The sequence below is a fragment of the Salvia hispanica genome, chromosome 1, assembly GCF_029641045.1.
Source record: "Salvia hispanica isolate PSC_SH4W2 chromosome 1, Shi_PSC_v1, whole genome shotgun sequence".
Lineage (NCBI taxonomy): Eukaryota > Viridiplantae > Streptophyta > Magnoliopsida > Lamiales > Lamiaceae > Salvia > Salvia hispanica.
Genome location: NC_142692.1, coordinates 34254150 through 34260658, shown reverse-complemented (window position 1 = coordinate 34260658; position 6509 = coordinate 34254150). Strand labels below are relative to the sequence as shown.

Genomic DNA, 6509 nt, shown 5'->3' with positions numbered 1-6509 from the left:
TAAAGCAGATCTACGACTACTAGACGAAGTAAAACAAGAATGTATAATTTAAACAGCAAAATCAAGCGAAAGCAAGTAGATCCATCCGCAGGATGCTTCACCCACTCCGGATCCAAGCCATCCACAACAACCAAACATCATTTCCACCTCCGATTCTCACAAGTCTACGTGTATTCAACCGATCACAAACATATTTCTTACAAACCAACTCCAAACTCAGTTCAACCAACAATAATCAACAAATCAAACCCAAAACAACACGATAAGATAAACGAAACAGAAGCAGTGATATCCATAGCAAAACACGAAATATCCAACGATAGCAACAACACAAGGCCGAGCCTAGAACAGCGAGGGCTCGGCGAGTACCAAAAGTAGACAGAAAAATAAAGACAATTGTTTCTTCGCCTCCGTAGAGACGGTGTTGCACCCAAACTTCCGATGAAATGAGAACCCCCCAAAGATTTCCCCCAAGTGTGTGAGTGTGTAGAAAAAGTAGAAAACTAAGCTAGGAGCTGGAAAAGTGTATCTCATGTTGATTGCGTGCTCCTTTTTATAATGGATAGAACTTCTAGACTGTTCTTGTAATGCCCATTTTGCCCTTCGATTCGATGCTCTTTTGTCTAGCGCTCTTCCTTGTTCAACTTATTTTTCCTGTCAGTTTCCTCCACCAGGCGATTTTTGTCTTCTTCCTGAGGCTGGCGATTTTCTCTACACACCTGGCTCAAAAAGGTTTGTTAGACCCGGAAAATCACAGAATTTATCCCTATAACCAATGCACGAACTTAGCCTTATCAAACTGCTCACACTTAAAACATATTTGTCCTCAAATAACAAATAATCATTTAGATCTCGCATCATATAATTCAAATATTCACTCCAATTTAACACATAGCAATCAATCACATAAAATATGTAAAATTAAAAGTGTGATTTATACACCTCTTTTACGACAAAAGTCTAACCAACCTCTTATTCGGACTCTTAATTCACAACCCTCGGTCCTATTCATATGAATAACAAAATTATGAGTGATAAAATATATAGATATACATATGTACGTGATGTGTGTGAAGTTGTGAACCAAATATAGTACACATACCTAATTACAAAAGCTCAAACTATGTAACTATTATTTTTATCAAAATCTATGCGGTCTCCACTCCGTCTCCTCCCTCTTTTTTTCTTATTTTCTTAATTATAATTTCTCAAATATGAAGCTGTCGCATAAAGCTTAGTCATTGGGTCTAAATTTGTCCACCTAATCAATATACATGCATGGTTTCTCCATAAACTCCCACGCATTATCACATATATTTTTAGTAGGATAGTATGGCGGCTAAAGTTTGTCAAATTAAAACAATTTCCTAAATTGGGCGTACCCCATGTGTACATAAAATGTGTATAGTAATAAAAGAAGAAGAAGCCACCTATATTAATATTATAAATCACTATATATATAAGTACTCTTATAATTAAACTAACAAACATACGTATACTTATATATACACAATTATATTTAATTTATACATCATTGTTATCTAATTAACTATATTAACTAAGCACAACTATTAAATAATACTTATTTATAAAATCTACAATGTATATACTTCCATGCTCACCTTATACCATTTTAATATTTATGTAATATATATAAATATATAAATATCATATATATATTATTTGTTATATAACTAATAATATAAATATGCAAAGATAAAAATTTGTCAATATGCAAAATGATGCATGTTTTAGATTGGGGATGCCACAACATTACTATAAAAAGACAAACAGAATAAATGGGGTTGTCAGGCCCCTACAGAAAGGTACGAAAAGCAAAAAAAACTTTAACAGAATCGTCTTCCTCAACAGACCAGCATAAAGAAAATAAAGTAGCAACAGATTTGAAAAGCTGAAGAAGACGAAACAAAAGAAAACACGTAAAACTTAAAAATTACTCCTACGATCTAAGCTACAACAACGCAAGAAAAAGAACTACGGCTAAAGCATGCAAAGATGAAAAGGAAACACGTAGATCTAATCAGAAAACAGAGACTCAAACAGAAAACGAAAAATCTAAGATAAGACTCAAAAGAAAACATACAAGAGAAAACAGATCTAAGCATTAAACCAAAAATCAAGCACGTAACTAAGAAAACGAAAACAGAAACTAGATTAAACTAAAACAAAACAGGAAAGAGAGTCGATTACATGGAAAATAAAACGGAACTAAGCTAGGAAAGCAGGAAATTGTTTCACCCCTTCTCGGAGTGGCAAGGAATTGAAGAGAACTTTGATTTCAACTCTGGAAGAGAGCTAGAAATCCTACCTACTCTAAAGAGAACACCCCTAAACTACTCAGCAAGAAATGAAATGTGGGGGAACTCCTTTCTCTTAGTGTGCAAGACTCCTTTATATAGGGAGGCGTAGGGCTCTGATCCCTAGGGTACCACCCCCCTGAAATGACGCTTTTGCCCTTCACATCTTAGAGTGAAGTTCAAAGTCTTCTCTCCAGCGCAAGGTTGGCTGGCTCCGGTTGAATAATGACTTGATCAGTTCAAAAGCCGCCTCTTTTCTCCTCTTTTTCCAACTTTTGCTTTCGCCCTTTGGAATGATGTGATCTTCGGTTTCCGGCGAAATCTACACACACCTGGTTCAAAAGGGATTGTTAGTTTGCCGATTTCAGTGCAGTTTTACTATAAAAAACATGTATGAATCGAGCCTCATCAAAAACTAAGTTAGTAATCAATAGTAAAAAATTTAGATTAAAGATTTAATAGAATAAATTGAGTTAGTTAAAAACCAAAATTTGTTAATTGATAAAAGAGTTAAGGCCAAAAGTGGTCCTAAATATATGACCATTTTATGATTTTTGTCTCAAACATTACGTTTTGAATTATTGCATCCTATACATTTCAACTCGAGCCACAATCAATCCAAAATTGATGGATCCGTTAAATATTAACAGTCAACGGGTGTTTACCTGATTTAGAACCAATTAATCATTTTTAATTATTTCAAAAATAATATAATTATTATAAATAAAAATAACTTGTTTAATATTAACATATGGCCATTTTACCCAATTAATCATCCGACCCCTAATCCACCACTTCCGACTCAATCTCCACACACACACTCACTTCCACAATCAAAATCAAAGAGAACCGAGAGTGCAAATCTCAACATTAGATACTAGAGAGTTGTATCTTTGTCTTGTCGGCGAGCAAAAACTGCCGAGCCGGAACGACGGAGTCTCGCAGCAGCGCGATGGCCGAAGGCGATACTGATGCTGGATCCATCAAGCGACGGCAGCGGCGATGAGCCTGATGCAGAGGAGAGGAGAGGTGAGACGACGGTTTGGCGGAGAGCAGCAGCGGCAGAACACCGGGAGTCGGAGGAAAAATGAGGGCGTTGCAAAATCGATTCAATGAGGCAGAGGGAGACGGCTTCGGAAGACAAAGCGTTTCAATTTGGGACTTCTAATTGAGAAGAAAAGAGCGAGACAAGGACATGATAGAGACAGAAAGATGGAGGAGGACCGAAGGTGATGGTATAACGGAGCTCGTCGGCGGGTTGTAAAACGATATAAGAAGAAGAGGGGGTGGATCGATGGGAGAGAAATGGTTGAGATGAGGTGACGGGAATGAGAAATTGGGAAATTTTGGGGAATGATAAGGCTAATTTCATGCGTCGGTTATGTGGTGAAAAACACTTTATTTTACTGGGTCTAACGCAGTTTTTAAGCCATGTGTGTGAAGGAGACGCTCGATATAGGAAGAGCTGGAGGCAATGGACTAGCAATGGAAACGAAGGAAAGTGAGCAGAGTTGAAGAGAAAAAAATGGCTGGACGAAGGGAGTCAATAGCTGAGGGCAACAAAGACTATTCATACTTCGCTGGACCCACTTCTACGCCTATAAATAAAGGAGCATGCAACACACCCCATATACATGATTTTTGCTCTCAGCTCACACACTCACACACACACTTGGGAAAAATGGGAATTCTGGGGTAGTTAAGGGTTTCTAGGAGTTCATCTTCGGCGAAAGTCAGTGGTAACACCGTCCTCACGGAGGGCGAAGAAACAATCTGTTTACATTCAGCTTTTCGCACTTTTATTCCGTCGAGCTTCATCGATTTGGAAGTCGATTTGGTTGCTGGCTACTTATCGGTTATCTATGAATTTAGTTTATGTCATGTTGGTGTTTATCTTGTGTTGATTTACGTTGATTCTGTGTTTTTGAGGTTTAATTTCGGAAGTTGAATGTTATTCTCTGTTTTGAATAATTCTGTGCTTGATCTGGGAAAGAGGTTGTGGATCAGTGTTATTGTTGTTGATCGGTGGTTGTTTGGCGAATCTGTAGCTATGGGTATACTTTTGGTCGGAGTTTGTTTCGGATGCTTGGATCCGGAGTGGATTTAGCATCCGAGGTTGGATCTGAACAGGGGAATCAAGTTGTGCATGGATTTCGAACTTTTTGCTCTCTTTTCATTTTACTTCGTCTAGTAGTCGCAGATCTGCTTAGTTTTAAATTGTTCTTCGTTTAATTGCTTTAAATTCAGTCTGCTTCGTTTCCGATTCACGTTCCATCTCTGTTTCTACTGAAATTTTTATGCAAATTGATTGGAGAAGATGATGTCGCTGTTAGTTGGTACTTTAGTTCGTTTTTTTCAGCTTTTCATCCGTACTTTACCTTTTCAACAAATGGTCCCCACCATCAGTTCATTTTCCAGGTCTAGGTAATTTAGAAAATAGTTTCTTAGATCTAGTGATTGTCTCGTTTTCCAGTTTACATGCATGATTTCTGTTCTGCCTAGATCTAGTTGTTAGCGTAGCAGATTTCAACTCCAAGTTTAGTTTAATTTCCTCAACCCAAAATGCGTGGCAGCTACCAACCCAAAAATAGTCCCGAATCCTTGAGCATGTTTAATTGTGCATTCATCTATGTGAGATCGATCCCTACTTCCCTGTGCTAATTTTAGTATACGTGGTTTAGGGTTTTGAAGCGATATTCTGTGTGTCCGACGACCGAGATCTTCCAACGTTCCGTGAGTTCCTAGACCCTGTGATCTAGTGGATTCGCTGGACCTAGGAAACTTGTTATTCCTTTCTGTGCATGCAGTCTCTAAACTAAAGAAGAAAATATTCGAAGCTTCAGGGAACAAATTCAATTTTAAACTGTCACACCCCAACCCCTTTGACATATATACTTATAATAAATGAATACCAATTAAAGTAAATAAATCATGTATCAATTACATCACCACCATCCAAAGACTATAGTTACAGAATATTTAAAAATCAACGCAGATAACCATAAACACTGATTATCATGAACAGTTCCATATTCATATGCATATACCTCTTTGTTCAAATTATTATTATGTGACAAATCAAGTCTGATATCTGCCCGGGATTCCTCTATGACCCGAAGGTCCCTCTGTAATTGGACTCATAGGTCCTCTATATTTGACCCAAAGGTCCCTCTGTATTTGACCCATAGGTCCCTCTGTAATTCGACCTGAAGGTCCCTTTATATTTTCAGATCTAGGGCAAGACCGTCACAAATCTTCTTTAATCACATAATTCATGCCTTTGTACAGTCAGCTTGTGCATGTATACGAGAAACGCCACGTCCACTTGTTTACCTAATTATGAGAATAAATAATATAATATAATGGTTTATTATTGAAATATGTTAAACAAGTCTAAGGCTTTTTACTAAGTAGGTCAAGTAGGAAAATTCGATGAATCTCCTCATGAGTTTTCCAGTAGGGGACTTGGCCATATCTAGTAAGAAGAAAAACGTATTCACAACCTAGATAGGCTTTGGCTACCTATTGGTACGGTTGCGGTGTTTGTGATAATTCTCTCTTACCTAAGACGAGATTAGTAACAACGGTGTGGTAAAGCACTGAAAGGATCTAATATGAAATGTATTCTTTATTGCTATCTACTGTAAGAATATATTTCAGAAATTTTAGTATTTTCTAGTCTATGGAATTAATATCAATATTGTTTATTCAGTCATACACCACTTTGACTTATCAATATGCGAGAGTTTGTATGTAACTCAAGTTCATGATATCTTGGGTGGTAGTAATTGAATAACATGAAGGTATTGGAATATTATTTCATAGAATTCGTGTGCCCAGTGTGGTATGATTAAATCCCTAAGGGGTGATCCCCAGGAGGTGTTTGAAAAATGAATTTATTATTCAGAAAACTGCGCAGTTGGAATTTATTCCACGAATAATAAATAAAGTTTCAAACTAGAAAAACTTTTTGGAGAATTAATTTAATTCTAGTCACATAGCAGACAAAAGAATTAAATTGACGAATCAAGATAATCTTAAACGCGGGAAATATTATAAAATAAAATGGACCCAAGTTATTTGTAATTTGGTGATTTAGATGGGAGTGCAATATTATTCTTTAGTGGAACAAAATAATATTCCATTGATAATATATTAAATCATGGGTCATTTGATTTAATTATATATTAT

General features: G+C 36.7%; 1 long non-coding RNA gene across 1 annotated transcript; it reads right to left on the bottom strand.

The window, feature by feature from the left end:
• Positions 1 to 268: 268 nt before the first annotated feature.
• Positions 269 to 2433, bottom strand: LOC148933669 (uncharacterized). The gene is made up of 2 exons (XR_016134974.1): positions 2212 to 2433; positions 269 to 719 (listed from the first exon to the last, which is right to left on the bottom strand). It is a non-coding gene; the product is annotated as an uncharacterized LOC148933669 (long non-coding RNA).
• Between the last annotated feature and the right edge of the window lie 4076 nt (positions 2434 to 6509).